At 48.2% G+C, this 17,068-nt stretch overlaps 1 long non-coding RNA gene across 1 annotated transcript in view; it reads right to left on the bottom strand.

Annotated features, from left to right (window-relative positions):
• Nucleotides 1-2,621: 2,621 nt before the first annotated feature.
• The window catches only part of LOC126491056 (uncharacterized), a 43,555-nt gene continuing 29,108 nt past the window's right edge, over nt 2,622-17,068 (bottom strand). Inside the window, exon 5 of the long non-coding RNA XR_007589308.1 lies at nt 2,622-3,363. This is a non-coding gene — a long non-coding RNA (uncharacterized lncRNA). The remainder of the gene's footprint in view (nt 3,364-17,068) is intronic.

Here is a 17,068-nt window from a genome sequence, read left to right as displayed (position 1 = left end):
TATTCTAGAAGAAAAAAAATGGAAGGAAGTTTGACATGGGGCTGTCTAAAGCCAGTGGGTTGGCCAAGGCTGTTCAGACCAAGCAAGTGCCTGGAATGCTGAGCACCTCTCTCCCTCGCTACTGGAGACCAGCCTGGTCAGACATCCTGGGGTCTCTGCCTCGGTTTTCCCCACAGCTCCCTATGCAATAACCATTGCCCTGGGAGCCGGAAGTACCCTGATGCAAGGCAGGTCTGAGTTAGGGGCAATGAAGAATAAGCTGTGAACTCTGCCTCCTGTCTTAGCCTCACAGACATCTGTCTCAGCATTCTGCTCATTTGCCTGGTTCACACTCCCTAAGACCCCCAAATAATATACTAGACTCACTCACTAGATCTCAAAGGTTTACTGGCTGGCCTTTGAGAGAAGCTTCCAGGCTCTGACTAGCATATGGAAAAACCACTAATAAATCAAGGACAGCAAACTACAGTTGTATATTTATTTTTTCAGTGCTGGAGACCAAATCCAGGGCCTTCCACTGACTGGACCACCACCATGCTGACTGACTGGACCACCACCATGCTGACTGACTGGACCACCACCATGTTGACTGAATAGCGCTCTGCCACTGAGCTATACCTCCGGCCTATGTTTGTCACCTTTAATGGAGTAATGCCTATTTCTTTTGGCTTTGGAGGGGAGGTGTTGTTTTAGACTTGTTTTTATACAGGGTCCCACCACGGCTGGCCTGGAACTTTGAAGTAAATGAGGCTGGCCTTAAACCCACAGAGCTCTGCTTGCCTGTGTCTGCTGAGGCCTGGGTTTAAAGTTTGTGCCACCAAACCTGATGTAATAAATATTTTTAAACAACTTCAGCTTTAATGTCTGATTGGGCAACAAACATGAGGTAAATTCTATATTTAAAAGGTTGTTTCTCCCTCCCTCTGGCAGCTGCAGTACTTTCTAGAAATAGAAAGGATTCCTATCACAAGCCACAGGAACCAGAAGGACTGAGAGGAAATGCTTCCATTTCCTGCTAGCTGTGAGCAGCCTCAGAAGAAGTGGAAGAGATAGCCATGTGGACTAGAAGAAGAGGCCCGAAGGAGAAGACCATCCTGTGGGAGCAGCAAGTACAAAGAGTAGAAAGATTACATTTCCTTTCTGATGTTTTTCAGTTGCTGGATTAACCCTGTCCTGAAGCCCTTCCTCCATGCCTCCGTGCATTCCAGTCACACGAGGCTTTGGGCTCCTCTGTGGACTGAACCAACCACCCTCGAGCCCTCCAAGTGAGACTCTGTGTGTGCTTATTGGTGCACGTTCCTGACTAAAGTGCCTGAGCCCTCAGCTCATTCTGCTAGAATTCCTTCATTGTGCCATTAGTCATGTGATACAAGTCAGCGCTGGAGTGAACTGGGAAGGTGGCAGAATGTGGGAGAAAAGGAACCTGTCGCAGAAATGGGGTCAAAACAGTGCCACATCGGCCTGATAGCAACGCTGTCTCTGTGTGTAACCTTGACTGGCCTGGAACTCCCTGTGCGGCCCACGCAAGGAAAGCAGGGACAGAAGGTGCCTCAAACCCTTGGCACTGCTCCTCCCTCCAACTCCCTGGGTGCTCGATCATAGGGCCTGTACCACCATAACCGGCATAGAGCATTCTCACTCTCTTGGACTGTTCTATATATTTTTAATTTTTACATACGCTTGCATTGCTTTTACTAGGAGGAACAAACCAAACATAGGGATTCCTTTTTTGAAGCCCCTGGCCAAGGGCACAGCTTCAGAGGGCAGTTTAGGTAGGGATAGGACAAGGCAACTCTCAAGTTACATTGTCAGCAGAGCAGAAAGAAGATCTCTGTGGTGCAGGTGGGACCAGAAAACAAACTCCCTTTCAGGCATAGCTTTGTCAAGATTCCAGCCATGAACAGGAATGCTCCAGGGATAAGGAATCATCAATTATGCTTGAATCAAATTGGCGGGGATATTTGCAGCTGAAAAAAAAAAACACAAAACAAAAACAGAAACAATGGAGGAGACCAATGTGAAGACTGTATTAATACTAAAAAAGGAATTAAGGAGTATATTAAATGATACATTTTTAAACAGGAAGTCACTGGGGATGCAGCTCAGTTGCTAGAGTGCCTGCCTAGGATGCATGAAGCTGTGAATTCAACCCCAGCATCACATAAATGGACATGTGCTGCCTACCCATCGCCTCAGCCTTCAGTAGGTAGGGACCTGAGGGTCAACTGAAGGTCATTTTGACTATTACTGAGTTCAGACCAGCCTGAGATATACAGTACCCAGCCTAAATGTAAATGAAGAGGATCTGCTGGGTATGGCCATGCCTTTAATCCCAGCACTAGAGGCTGAGGCAGGCAGGTCTTTGGTCAAGAGTTCAAGGTCAGCCTGGTCTACTGAGTCACTCGTCTCAAGAAAAAAAAAAAAAAAGAACGAAAGAAGGCAAACACAGATTGCATGCCAAAACTCAAAAGGGACTAGAAAAAAACACTTGTGAGTGTAAGGGCTCTTGAATCATGAGTCATCTTTTATTCCTTTTTTAAAAATTTTATTTAATGTTGTTATCATGTCGTTTTTTTACAATAAATAAAAGCTTGAAGATCACTGGGACAATTCACTGAGGTCTCAGGCTTCTCCAGATGGCCTGTTTCTTTTTTGCATGCCAAATGGCTCTCTTCCCACAACCAGGACAGAAGCGGGGCTTCCCCAGAGGCTGGTGCCTTCAAAGCAGTTTTGACTGCTGCTGGTGTGACCATTCTGTGGAAAGGCAGAAGGAACAGGGGACAGGAGGTGCCTCAGCCCAGACTGAGGGCTGTGTGATGTGGGGGTGGAAAGAATTCCCTTATCTTCTGACTCTACCTTACCCATGGTTCGGAGGATAAGTTCTTTTTACTGAAGCAGCCTTTATGATGTGAATTAATCCCCACTGCCACCCCAGCCCCTTCCCAGGGCCCCAACGGTTGGAGTTCTGTGGCAGATAACAAATCCAACTGTCTGCTGCCCTGGGGCACAAAAGAAGTTGGTTCCTTGAGGTTTTTCTAGGAATATTTCCTGTGAGTCAGATAAACAAAGTGAGGGAAAAGAACTTGCAATAAAACACCATGGAAAAGCTGCCCGTGGGCAGAGGGAGGCCCTGATGGAGGAAATGCCCCCACATGGACCTAATCCTCTGCCAAGTCAAACAGGTCTTGAACCCCTCTGTCAGTCCGTCCCTCACCCACATACTTGTAGAGCGCCTGTTATGTGCCGGTCCACAAGTCCTCTCAGAACTTGGTTCAGTCGATCTTCAAGACTCTTGGGATACAGCCTTCTTAGCCCCATGTTTTAGAGGAATCTACGGCAGTGGAAGAAACTGCTGGTGCTTACCTGTTGAAGAAGTAGTAAAGTCAAGATTTGAACTTACATGCTGAGAAGCTGGCTCAATTGGCGAAGTGTGGCCCCGGGAACACGAGGGGCAGAGCAGAGTCAGCAGCGCCCGTGTGAAAAGAAAGCTTGGGATCCCACTGCTGGGGAAGGAGAGACAGGCAGCTTCCTGTGGCTCATTTTTCAGCCAGCTCATCTGTTTGGTGAGTCCCAGTTCACAACGAGAGAATGCAGAAGAAAAAGGAAAGAAAAGAAGAGAAGAGAAGAGAAGAGAAGAGAAGAGAAGAGAAGAGAAGAGAAAAGAAAAGAAAAGAAAAGAAAAGAAAAGAAAAGAAAAGAAAAAAGGTGGTGCACCATGGTGATCCAAGCTTAATCCCTGCACTCAAGCAGAGGCAAACAAGTCTCTGGAATTCAAAGCCTGCCTGGTCTACAGAGCAAGATCCAGAACAGCCAGGGCTGTTAGAGAAACCTTGTTTCAACAAACAAAACAAAACAAAAGACAGTTTCAAGCAAGTGAACAAACAGGCCAGTCACAATGGCACTGAGGTCTGAGGGGGTGGGCTGAGAGCACAGGGACAACTCTTGGGCTGTTAGAGACTAACGTGCCGTCCCAGCGTGACACACTCTGCACACGTTGCCATGAAGAGAAAGATCTTCGCTAGCGCTTGTCCAGTTCAGTCCGATGCCCAGGGAAGAGCCAGCCTCGGACAGAAGACATTGCTAACTTATGTACGTCTGAGGCTTCTCCATTACACACACTCCGTCATCTTTAAGTCTCTTTTGGGTCCCTGCCCCAGGTTACATTTTGAACAATTCATATGGAGACAGAAGACCACTTGGCCGCTTGGGCAGATGGGACATTTACACAGCAGAGATATTGCCAGATTTCTTAAATACACCAATGCTGTTCTTTCTGATGATGCCAGGTCATCCTGCCCACCTGGCAGAATTATGCTTTTCCTGATAAGTACACAAGGGACTTCAGGACTTAATGGCTGCTGTGACCCTTGAGCTGCCTGTTAGAGGCTGGTCAATGCCGTGAACATTTACACCCTAGTGTGGTAAACTTTGCTTGTTGCCAACAGAGCTGGTTAGCATACTACTTATCTTTGGGGTATTTTGGAGGCGGTGCTCCTTTAGCTGGTTTCCACTTTGTATGGTTCACTGTGTCATAAGCGAATCTGTTAACAAATCCTTACAGCATCAGCTCTATGGCTTTTTAGTTTCTTTTACATCAGGACCAGTGAAATTGAAGCTGGTTTTCAAGAACACGATAGGCGTTTTGTCTATTGCTGTATAACAACACATGACCACAAATTGACATCAGAACAACAAAGTCTGGGGCTGTGGAGATGGTCTAGTGGTCTGAGCACTGGCTGCTCTTCTAGAGGACCCATACTCAGTTCTTACAACTTTACGGCTGCTTTACGGAAGCTCTCTTCCGGCCTCTACAGGGACCGCTTATTGTCAGTGCACATATAAACGTAGGCAAACACATTCATACGTGTAAAATAAAAATAAATAAGCGTTAAAATAAAACAACACAAGCTTGCTATCTCAAAGCCTAAGTCTGGCTTTGGTGTAACTGGATTTCCACCCAGGATCTCATATAACAAAAACCAAGGGGGTGGCTAGGGCTTCGGCTCTTAACTTGGGCTCAGTCGTCCAAGTTCACACATTTTGGAGGAATATATTTTATGGCAGTCACAGGATTGAGGTCTCCAAATCTTCCTTCAGACTGGTAAAGATGATGATGCGCAGACACACTATGACAAGTTCAATTACAGAGACCAGCCCCGGTCCCTGATACCTCCTCCAATATCCTTCGGTCGGCTTGGTTAGTTTGTGTTAACCACGGGGATGCTCTTGTTCCCTCAACTGGGATAGTAGATCTTTATGACAGGAGCTCCATGCTTCTTGATCATTCTCCAGGACAGAGACCATTCCTGGCTTTTAATAAATATTGCTGATAGGAGTCAGTTGTCTTCTTCTTTCATACCTGTGCCCAATTCCCAAAGAATCTGATACATTGCTCCTCCCTCCGCCCCCAGAAAAGCTGGGTTTCCCCTAACTGGAGTAGAGTAGGATGGAGCAGTGTTGAAGAGACCGGGTCCCGTGCCTAGTTCCCCTGAGATCTAAACTGGGGCAGTCTATGCACGCTCAGGTACTGAGTACTAAATGCTACAGCTGTACGCATACTAAAGGAGCTGTGGGCAATCTTGTAGAGCTCGTAGCTAACCCAGCCGTGATGAGCACAGCTCCATGACTCCCGGCACAGTAGTCGGCCAGAGCCAGAAGGAAAGGCAAACAGTACCAAGATATCAACTACAATCAAGGAGCGGGGCCCTTGGCCTATTTTCCTGGCACCAGGCAAGAGGTTAGCATGAGTCATGCAGTCAAGTGGCTAGACCCATATTGAGCAAATTGTGTTTAATAATAACTCCACTGATGTCTATCATAGGGACATCTGTGAGACCTATGTGGATGGCAAATTCTCCATCAAGAATGGAGGCTGAGAGGGTGGAGGAAAAAAGTTGGAAATGAAAAACACAACCAAGCCATCCAACATGGAGACATGTGATCTCTGCTGGCTCAGAAGAAAATGTCATCATCCTCCGTGACCACATTACTAGGATAGACAAGGGGAGAAAAACAGCAGTCCCAGAAACACAGGCGGATGACATATCCGCTTGCCTCCCTCACCGATGGGCAGGTCTTCTAGGACATAGTCATTTTCCATCACCCCCAATTCAACGGTGTGTGTGTGCACATGTTAGTATATGGGCAGGTGTACATGGAGAAGCCAGAGATCAACCTCAAATACTGTCCCTCAGCGGCCACTCACTTTGTAGTTTTGTTGAGAATGGCCTTTCGCTGGCCTAAAGCTAGGCAGGTAGGCTAGGCTGGCTCGTCAGGGAGGCCCCAGGGATCTTCTGTCTCTGCCTTGAGTTTCTGGGATTACAAATGTGTGCCACTACCCCTAAATTCTTCACATGGGTTCTGGTGACAAAACCCATATCTTCATGCTTGCTATAGCGAACACTGGCTGAACCATCACTCCAGCACCAATTACTGTTTTTTTTAATTACAGAAAATGATAGGGTAATAATTCAAGTCCCAGTCAGGGTAGGCCTAGGTCTCCCCAGCCTCTCATTCATCTCCAGAGAGGCCGTCATGCAGTCTGACTCTTCCAGCTGAGGTCCTTACATGTGCGGCTTCAGCTCTGTGCCCACCACTGGTGGCACGCAAACTGTTAAGGGGGTGTGCTAGCCTGCCTACAGCATGATCAAAAACAACTTGTGTTCACCCCTCCAGTCACACGAGTGACCAGGCCTCTCCCCTGAGAACCTCCAACTGCCGGGTTCCACCCACAGAACACTCTAACTGCCTTAACTGCTGGACCCTGTCTCCACCCTACAGAGTAAAAAGCCCAGTGTCTGGACGTGAAATCCCACCAATCTCCACCCTGGAAAGCTCCACCCTGAAAAGTTCCACGCCTTTCCCAGAAAACTCTGTGGAAGCCCTGCATCCTGTTCAGTTTGCTGCTGTTTCTCACCCGAGCAGAGAAAGACACCCTTTTGGTTTTTTTTCCCTCCCAATAAATCTCTCTTGTGACATTTGCTATGTGGTATGACTGTGGTATTCCTTGGCTTCCAGCTGCCAGGATACCTTTCGATCCGAGCTGTAATGCTTACAGCTTGGGGTGGGGGAAAAGGCTTGTTCGGCTTACACCAGTCATCACTGAGGGAAGTCAGGCCAGGAACTCAAGCAGGAGCAGAGCAGAAATCATGGGAGGAGGCTACTTCCTGCTCGCTCTCCCAGGTCTCTCCGAGGAACTGTACACTGGGATGAAATTAGTTCCCTTTCACCCAGAGCTGACAGAGTGGCACTGTCTTACAGAACTTTACCTGAGGAGATGTTACACACAACTCACCCCTAAATAAGGAGCTCATGACACACCAAAGCCCAGATCCCACCAAAGTCCAACCTGGTGACCCATGAGTTTTCTGGGGTTCCTTAAAGGAGGATGGCTGAGAGGTTACTTACAGGAGCAGAAGTGACTCAAAGACAGCTGTATCACCAAAGCCCACCGCACTATTGCCCCCGCCACCCCGTGTGTGTGTGTGTGCGTGCGCGCGCGCACGCGCGCGCGCGCATGTGTGTAGGCAAGCACATCACTCACTGTTCCCCCCAGTCCCTGAGCTTGGACTGTCCACATCAGAGAGAAGATTGCTGTGCTAGAACTTGATACTCTATATCACCGATATTATCACCCCCATGGCTAAGGTCCCCAAGGTCCTGAAAAGCTAAGGCTGTTTGGTGCAGGAGCTGGGCACCTTCATGAATTCTTACTTTCTAGGCTCTAGGACAGATGCTCCGAGGGGCTACATCTGCCAGACACCAGGCATGGCATCATTACCACAATAAGTGTCTCCTAGTCACTTCCCAAACCACCCTGGGTATTGAGTCCCTCGGGTATAAGAGGGAGATAATACACCAATGAGACTCATGGGAGAATACCATGAGATCAAAACAATGTGTGCAAGTGTCGTTAATGTACTCCAGTGAGTGGCTCAGATTGATTATTCCTTATCCAAGATCCCCACCGTTCTTCGGGCCCTCCCTGTGAAATGAATAGGTGTTGGTAGCCAACAGTGAGCTTTTGCTTTTTTTCTAGAAAATTGTTTACACTAAAAACCAGACTTGATTCATAGATAAGAATAGAGGACATGGGGAACATGAGTTGGCCCAGCAATTAAGAGCACTTGCTGCTCTTACAAAGGACTTGGGTCCAGTTCCTAGCGCCCACACACGGCAGCTTACCACCTCCCGTAACCTGAGTTCTGAGACATCTGGTATCTTCCTTCTTCTGGCCTCTGTAGGTACCAGCATGTACAAGGTGCACTCACACTCAGACACATATGCAGAAAATAAAAATCAATATTCTTTTAAAAAGATAAGTGGATACACTAGATATGGTGGCCCATGCTTGTAGTCTATAGTTCTTGGGAGACAGGAGGATTGCCATGAGTTTAAGGCCAGCCTGTCCTACAGTGTGGACCCTATAAAGAGGTAAATTTTAAGTTCCCAGGCTGACTGTGGGGAGGACATCTCCTGAGCTTGCTTCACATTCCTTCCCAAGATGCTTTGCTGGTGCTCCCATCTCTATCCTTAAAGGGCTGGGCTGTGTTACCGACCAGAGGCAGCCTGTGCAGAAGGCTGAGGAGAAGGAGTTTCCAAAGATAAAGCACTGATCAGAGGACCCATCCTCATCAGCCCGTGGGTGGTGGGTGTTTCCTCAAGGCTTCATCAGCAGTAGGAGGGTAAGAATTCCTTCCTCTGGTTAAGGGAGAGCAATCTGCCAACATGTTCCGTGACATCTGAAGTCCCCTGATGTATCTGGGTGTTTGTTTCTGCTCACATGGGTTACAGCTGTTTTCTCTCTCTTGTTTTTTCATCACCCCTGAGCCCCATCCAAGTTCTTATTTCCTCGCCAAAGCACTTGATTCCTGTTTCCTAGCCTCCCGTTGCCGTCTCCTCCCGTAAATACAGACGCCAAGTAAACAGCGTATTGGAGTTTCTCAGTCAGCTTCATTGCAGCCCAGCATCGCCTCTCACAGCATCTGGCTCATAAATTAATTTGTCCTTAAATCGAACTCAATTCCACACATCACCCCTCCATCTCTAAAGTCTCACCAGGCTCAGGATAAGTTCCTGAATTCCCATCCACTGAGCCCAGCCTTAGAAGCCTTTCTCCATGTGGTTCCTCTGGGCAGCATCTAGCAGAGCCAGCGCCAGACCCAATAGTTCTGCGGGCAGATGCAGAGTTGGGCAACAGCGCATCCCTCAGAAGGGAGACTGGGCTTTGGGTGTGATATCTTGATCAGGTACCCATTGATCTCACTTGGCCTTGCCACCCTCATCTCCTGCTCTCATTTTGTCCTTCCTTATCTTTGACCCAACACTCTGCCCACAGCTCACCCAGCAGGCACCACACCTTTCTGGTTCTGTACATTTGTCATGCCAACCTTTCTATCTTAATCATTTTCTAATTGTGTGTATGCATGTGGTATGTACATATGTTTGCTTGTGTGTGGTCACAGGTAACTTTCCAATGCAGCTAGACTAGCTTCCCAGCTTGCTCCGGGAATTCTGTGTGCAGCTTCTGCCTACTCCAATTACAGGTGGGCTGGGCTGCCAAGTCCACCCAGCATTGATGTGAGTGTTGAGGGTCTGAACTCCTCATACTTACATGGAAAAAGCATAGCCAGCTCTGCCCATCTCAGCCCCAGCACCCCATAATTACTTTCAAACCCCCAAATCATGTTCAGATGTCACCTCTAAATCAGGATAGAGCCTGATCGTATCTTAGAGGCAGTCTTATGAAGCAGTATTTCTAGGTTTCTTCTCTGGGGCTACTCAGTCTCCCCAGAGAGAGAAGGTCTTCTGGGCTCTTGCCTGGAAAGTAAGGATCAGACTTCCAGCATGTTCCCACCCCTAGCAGCAAAAGGGCTAGAAGCTGCTGAGTGTGGTAATCAATATCTGTCTTCGATCCCTCTCTGTAACTTAGATTCCATCGTCTTCCTGTCCAAATCCACACTGTCTGCCTCCTTGAGGCGCAGACTGCTGACTTCTGCTGAGTTGAGGCAAGGCAGGCATCCAGCGGAAGGAGGAGCAGAGTACCAGTCCAGCAGCTCCTCCAGGGGTGGCCCAAAGGGTTCAAAGTAACCTCTCCACACAGCCACAGTTACCGCTCAAGCTACCCTTTCCTGGTCATCTCTGTTTTAACTCCCTGTCAGCTGCTCGCCGTGTTCCAGAGTTCTTGGGGTTCCCTCCCCTCTTTGCGCATGCTTGTGCTTGTGTGCAGTGCCCAAAGGACACACGCAGTATTGATCCTCTGGTGCCACTCATCTTGTTGCTTGGTTTTCTTGCTTTGTCTTGTTGTTGTTGTTTTGTCTTCAATTGGCCTGGAATGTATCAGGCAAGCTAGGCTGGCTGGCTAGCAAGTTTCAGAGATCTGTCGCTACCTTCCCAGAGCTGAGATTGCAAGTGTATGGTCCCACACCTGGCTTTTTTACATGCATTTTGGGGGTTGAACTCAGGTCCTCACACTTGCAAACATTTGCAAGGCAAACAAACATTTTACTGACTGAGCCATCTCTAAAGTCGCTCTTCTAGCCTTGAGGTGCCTGTGGCTGAGGGTTTGGTTTGTATGATTTGCTTAGTCAGGTAGGTGCTCCTCATCTGCTTGCTTTCTTGGTTCCAAAGTGCTACTACTACTATTGTTCCATAAAATCTTCCCCACCAAGCATCACTGTAAGCCGTACAGTGGGCTAGCATGTGGAGGTGTATAGACTGGGTTGTCATCCGCTTGCCTTGCCTCAGCTTACTGTCTTGAGCCCCAGGTCATGCCAAGAATTGTGTCTCTAACAAGCCCAGTCTCACACAAACTTGTTCTTACAGCAGAAAAAAAAGTGACAAAGATGGTTGCAAGGAGCGGGGCCCCTTCTTTATCCCTGCCGCCTGGCTAGCATAGCCCCCAAAACCACAGAGAAACTGTATTCATTAAAACACTGCTTGGCCCATTAGCTCTAGTTTCTTATTGGTTAATTCTTACATCTTAATTTAACCCGTTTCTTTTAACCCATGTATTGCCACGTGACTGTGGCTTACCAGCAAGATTCTAACCAGCTTCCCTCTCAGGCAGAAGATCCATGGCATCGGTCACTCTGCCCTTCTTCCCAGCATTCAGTTCTGTCTTCTCCGCCTACCTAAGCTCTGCCCTATCAGGCCCAAAGCAGTTTCTTTATTCCTTACCCAATGAAAGCAACACACGAACAGAAGAACCTCCTACACCAAAAGATCAAGACAAATGGGCAGCCGAAAGCGTGGAAATCTGGATGACCCCGTGTAGGTTTGAGGATTTGCTGCTAATGCCTGACTTTAATCCTGCCATTTTGGAAGCTAAGGTTTAGCTACTTCTACGCCATTTCTTCTTCTGCTCACCAAGGTGACCAGGCTCCATGGTTTTCCACTTATGTGGCTCCCTGAACTTCTCATGTGCGGTGTTTGCCTCCACCAGTCACACTCAAGGTCCTGAAGAAGGGCAAATTCACAGAGGATTTTTACCCCAAATCCCCAAACTGTGTCCCCCAGCTTGGAGTAGGCTTAGAGAATAGACAGGTTCACCTACAGCCTTTGGGAAAATAAGAAAAGATACTTGGAATTCCTGCAACACAGAAAGTCCCAATGTCCCTAAGAAGACTGTGTCTCTTCAGTCTGAGCCCTGTGCTGTTTCACCCAAGCAGCACACTTGGTGGCCTTGGGTCCAAGGCTACTGCCTCTCAGCTGAACTCAGGCTAAGTCTGGCCTTTCTTCCTTTCTTTAGTTAGGAGAGGCTTTGGTGAGATGAGTCCCATCAGGCAGGGGAGGCAAGAGAGCGTGTGCTTTCTCAAGTATATACTTATTTTTTTGAACTAATGGGATTTAGTAGGGGAGAAGTTTTAGATTTACAGAAAAATCGAGCAGAAAATACCAGATAGTCCCCTCCCCACCTCTAACTTTCCCGTTAGTGCTGTGAGCTAGCAAGGACATGTAAATGCTCGCCTGCGAGCCGGTACTTACAATTACAAGTCCATGATTTGCATTAAGGTTCAGTCTTTGTGTTTCCTTCTACAGGTTGTAACAAGCATGTAAGGCCATGTGTCCAGCATACAGTATCACTCAGAATAGTTTATCACCCTCGGAACCCTTTTTCTGACTTAGGCTTCCCTGCCCTGCCCTGCCCTTATGAACTTTTTAACCCTGAATGTTCTGCCCCCTGACAACCCTGACTACATCAGTGCCCTCTCCAGAGGTGGAGGCTAGGAGGAACAGTATGGTGGTCAGCCTTCATCATCCGCTTGACTGTTTAGAATCACTGAGGAGACACACCCCTGGGGTGGCACCATTCTGCGGGGCAGGACCCCATACTGGATAAAAAGGGAGAAAGAGGGGAATATGAGGTGAGCTGCAGCCCACATGGCTCTCTCCCTTCCTGACTGGATCCAGCACGGTCACCTGTCTCCTGCTGCCATGCCTTTCCCCACCCCGCTGCACAGGAGGCCCTCAAATTACACGCTAAAGTAAGCCCTTCCCATGGCGGTTTGACTAGGAATGTGTGTGAATTTTTGGCCTGTAGGGGGCGGCACTATTAGGGGGTGTGGCCTTTGGAGGAAATGAGTCACTGTGCAGGTGGGCTTTGAGGCCTCATAAGCTCAAGTCTGACCAATGTGACACAATTCTTCCTTATTCTGCCTGTGGATCAGGACGTAGGACTCTCAGCTCCTTCTCCAGCACTGTCTGCACACCACCATGTCCCACCATGATGATGATGGACTGAACCGCTGAAACCGTAAGCCAGCCCCAATGAAATGGTTTCCTTTCTAACAGTTGCGGTGGCCATGGTGTCTCTTCCAGCAATAGGGCACTGACTAAGACGCCTCCTTGCTTAAGTTGCCTCTTGTTAGGTCCTTTGCCGGAGCAATGGATAACATATCAGGTACAAGCGAGAAGGGAGCAAGAGGGGCTATGCCTTCCTTGGCGGCCAACTATCCTCCTCTAATCCCCTACAGAAAGGAGCCCAGCCAAAAAAAATCAAAGTGGACCCCACTACCTAATTCCTTTCTGGCCTCCCTCTGCCTTCTTGGGTCCTAAGGAGGGAGACGAAGTTGGCATTCATTTAGAAAATGAAAGGACAGCCTGAGGAAACAGAAGTCTTTTACTCCGTGGTGACGCATTAGAGTGTGTTTATAAATACACACTTCACTATTTTACTAGAGCACTGGTCGACAACGGGTTTTGTTATGCCAGTGAAGGACATCTGCTAAAAATAAAGTCCGCGAAGATTGTTTGGCCTTCTACAATTCTGAGAAAGAGTTTCCACTAACAGATTCCAGTCCTGTTCCTTCCAGAAACTGACTCTGGTTGTCTCATGTGGACCACAAAGACTTAACCACATGGGCAGGACAACAGGCAAATCAGCCGTGCTTGCTGACGGGTGAGTAGCCCTCCTCCCACGCTGACTGTGCTGTGGTGAACATCGTCAGCATCTTAATGCAGGCTGACTTCTTGGTTACTCAACCCCTCTATGCCCATAAACACAGGAGGGCTTGGCCACCTACTATCTATCAGAAGAATTCTGGCCTTGAAGCTGGCCAGAGCCTTGGAGGCCCCTGCCATCAGATAGGAAGACTGAAGGGGTTCCAGGTAAGGCTAGCTTCATGGTTTGGGACTTCGGCAGTTTTGCTCTGACTTAGCTACTTTTGCGGTTCTATGATAAAATACTCTGAGGAAACCACTGTGAGGAAGTGAGGGTTCATTTTGATTCACGTGGTACAGTCCATGTTAGGGGAGTCGGAGTGGCAGCAGCCTGGGACAGCTGGTTGCTTTACAGAGCAAAGGAAGCAGAGGGAGGATAAAGGGCGCTTTATCCTTTTCATACAGCCCATGCCCAGCCTACAGAGTGCTCCCTCGAGGAGTGAATCTTCTCTTCTCAATTAACCTGTCAAGATAATCTCCCATAGGCATTTCCAGGGCCTTCGCTCCAAGGTAATTCTAGGTCTCATCAAGATGACCATTGAGATTGAGTACCATACATGGTCCTATGAGTTCGAAGACGCTTATGATCAATAAGACTGTATAGTTGGTTGAACACTATGCTCTTGCTGGTCTCAAACCAGTTAAGGATGACCTTGAACTTCTTACCTTCCTGCTTTCACCTCCAGGGTGCTGAGATTCCAACCCTGGATTGGTTCACATCGAAGATTTCACCTGCACGCCAGGCAAGCACAGTACAAACTTAGCTACATTCTTAGCCCCTTATTCAGTTTTCAACAAGGAGGCCTCTAGTTTTACTCTGCACAGTATCCTTCAGTAAATGGCCTTTGAGAAGCTGGACCAGGTTGGGTACCAAAAAACGACACTCTTGCTCTCTCTCTCTCCTGGCTGCTGGATTCGGTTCCTGTTCCCTGCTTGTGCAGACTGTGATCTGTGAGTCTGCCGTCTAAATAAAGAACCCTTTATTATACTCAGTTCTGAGCTAGTGTGGGATTACTCTCTCTATTCGTGTTCACCTACAGGAGAACACTCAAGAGTGGGAACAGAGAGGGCTGAATACCGCTATAAAGCATTCCAATCTTTTAATGGCTAATCGCAACTAGAACATACCAGCTGCGTCTATCCTGCATGTGGGTGGCTTGATGTGACAGTCCGAGAAGGGGTCCACACTCACCAAGACAGTCCTTAGAAGGGACTTCTAGGGTTAGTGAACAGGGTTCAGAGGGCTGATCTGAGCCATGTTAGTGAGACACTTACATGTCCCCATCTCTGCCTGTGCCTCCCCTTCTTTGTCAGCACTTTGAAGAGGAAAGCAGAGCCGTGCTCACTGTGTGGCGGGAGTGAAGAAGGGCATCTGTTCTATACATTAGGACCAGGGCTGAAACCGGCGAGATGTTACACATTCCAAGGCGGAAGCCTTCATCCATAGAGAATGTGACTGCTTTCGTGACTCTGCAATAAGATTTCATTCCCCTAAGAAATAATCCAGGCTTGCTGGGCAGTGGTGGTGCACACCTTCAATCCCAGCACTTGGGAGGCAGAGGCAGGTGGATCTCTGTGAGTTTGAGGCCAGCCTGGTCTACAAGAGCTAGTTCTGGGACAGGCACCAAAGCTACAGAGAAACCCTGTCTCCAAAAGCAAAAACAAAAGAAAAAAGAAAAAAAAGGAAGAAGGAAGGAAGGAAGGAAGGAAGGAAGGAAGGAAGGAAGGAAGGAAGGAAGGAAGGATGGATCCAGGCTCAAAGACGGTCCAGTGGGTAAAAGCACTTGCTGCTGAACCTGATGCCGTTTGACCCCCTCAGGATGAAGAAGAGAACCGAGCTTGCAGTGTCCTGTGACCTCCACATGCGCACTGTGGCATACATGTACCCCCCTCCACCAGCACACAAATGTAATGAAGTAAAGGTATAACCCTGAACCCAGTATGGCTGGTGCAGAACATGACTGCTCTGCCCGTCCCTCCCATAAGCTCCCTGCGTCAGGGCTGTCATGAATCCTTAGCCATGTTACTCCTGGTAGACCCTAGATGTAGCCTCCCAAGCATTCGGGGGCAGTGACTAAGATCATAGCAGGTCAAGACCATGGAAACAGACTTGCAGCCACAACACCAGTCTTTTGTCTGCCCCAGCTAAAATGTTTCAGCCAGTCTATGGGACCTTGTGGTTTTTTGTTTTTTTTGTTTTTTTTTTTTTTTTTAAAAAAAGACTATGTCTGTTTTTTGTCTTGGATCCCTAGGGCAGAGCTTCTAAGTCCTTGGAATGTCCTAAGTGGTAGGAGTGTCTTTGGTAGTCATGGTGGGCCCTGGATCACTCCCAAGTTTACACTAACGAGGTGACTAATGGTGGTTGCTCTGCATGGGCTTGAACATGATCTATGGTTGTCATATTTTCAGCTTTGAATTTGTGAATTTACTAAGCATAAAGCAAGCCAAAGTAAAGGAATAAACAGAAGAGATAGATGGGTGGATAGACTGAGAGACAGACGGCAAACATCAAATCAGGCGCTCAAAACATCCAGTTTTTAAAAACCAGCTAGGAAACCCTCACTGAGGTTTGGGGTGTCTGGTGAGTACCAGAAAGAGCGAAAGTCTCTCAGGTGAGACTTTCTAATCAGAACAAGTAACAGCAGAAATGGACCACCACCAAAGGGTGCAGACACCCAGCAGAAATTGACTGGCCAAGCCCCGTTGTGGCAGTCAGTTGGAGTTCCGATAAAGAAAACCCTGGCCAGAACAGAGTGTCCCCTTGGGCAAAACTTCCTAGTGAAAGAGCAAATAGCAACAGACACAGATCCATCACCAAATCACTGTGTTGGACAGACCAGCTTACCCTGCCATGGTTGGACACTTTGCCCTCTCAAAAACTCAGAATGGAACTTATTTACCATGAGAGCTGAGTTGACAGATGGGACCTTTGTGGTGGCAGACAACTGTGATCTCAGCATTCGGGAGGCAGAGACTAGAGAACCACCGACTGCCCAGTGGGAGCTTCAGGCTAGCCCAGGTTATACAGTGAGGTCTCTGGAGTGGGGAGGTGCTTCACGAGCTGTCCAGGAATGGATAGAGAATAATATGAGCACACGAGAGCCTTGAGCCCTCTAACTCTTGGTGCACCTCTGAGTCTCCACTCCTCTCCTTCCTTCTCTTGCATTTCTGCTTGCCATCCACCATGTTATGATGCAGCAAGAGGCCTTCACCAGTTGCTAGCACCTTAATCTTAAACTTTCCAGCCTCTGGAACGAGGAGCCAATAACTTTTTATTTAAAAATAAATCTTCTTATTGGTTAGAAATGACTTGAGCTGTGGTCCTCTACTGTAATGCCATGAAATAGACCTGCAACTCCCTCCTCCCGTCTCTGCCTCACTCCGTGCCCTGAAATGCTGGCATTCATGACCCACCTCATCCAGGCTCCTTTGCTCTGGCTTCCTGGCCAGGCTGAGGGTCACCTCGGCCTCTCAGGTTCAGAGGAGGGGAAAGCGTCCCCCAGGTGCTGGCCTGGGATTCTCCATGCCTTTACTCCTTACAAGTTTCCTATGCCCCTGCCCGTAACTTCCTACACGGTCTGCAATGGCTCAGATATGACATGATCTTCACACGCCCGTGTGTTCACGG

The sequence above is a fragment of the Alexandromys fortis genome, unplaced genomic scaffold, assembly GCF_014885135.2.
Source record: "Alexandromys fortis isolate MF-2015 unplaced genomic scaffold, M_Fortis_MF-2015_v1.1 scaffold_257, whole genome shotgun sequence".
Taxonomy (NCBI): domain Eukaryota; kingdom Metazoa; phylum Chordata; class Mammalia; order Rodentia; family Cricetidae; genus Alexandromys; species Alexandromys fortis.
This window is presented reverse-complemented; position numbering and strand designations above follow the sequence as displayed.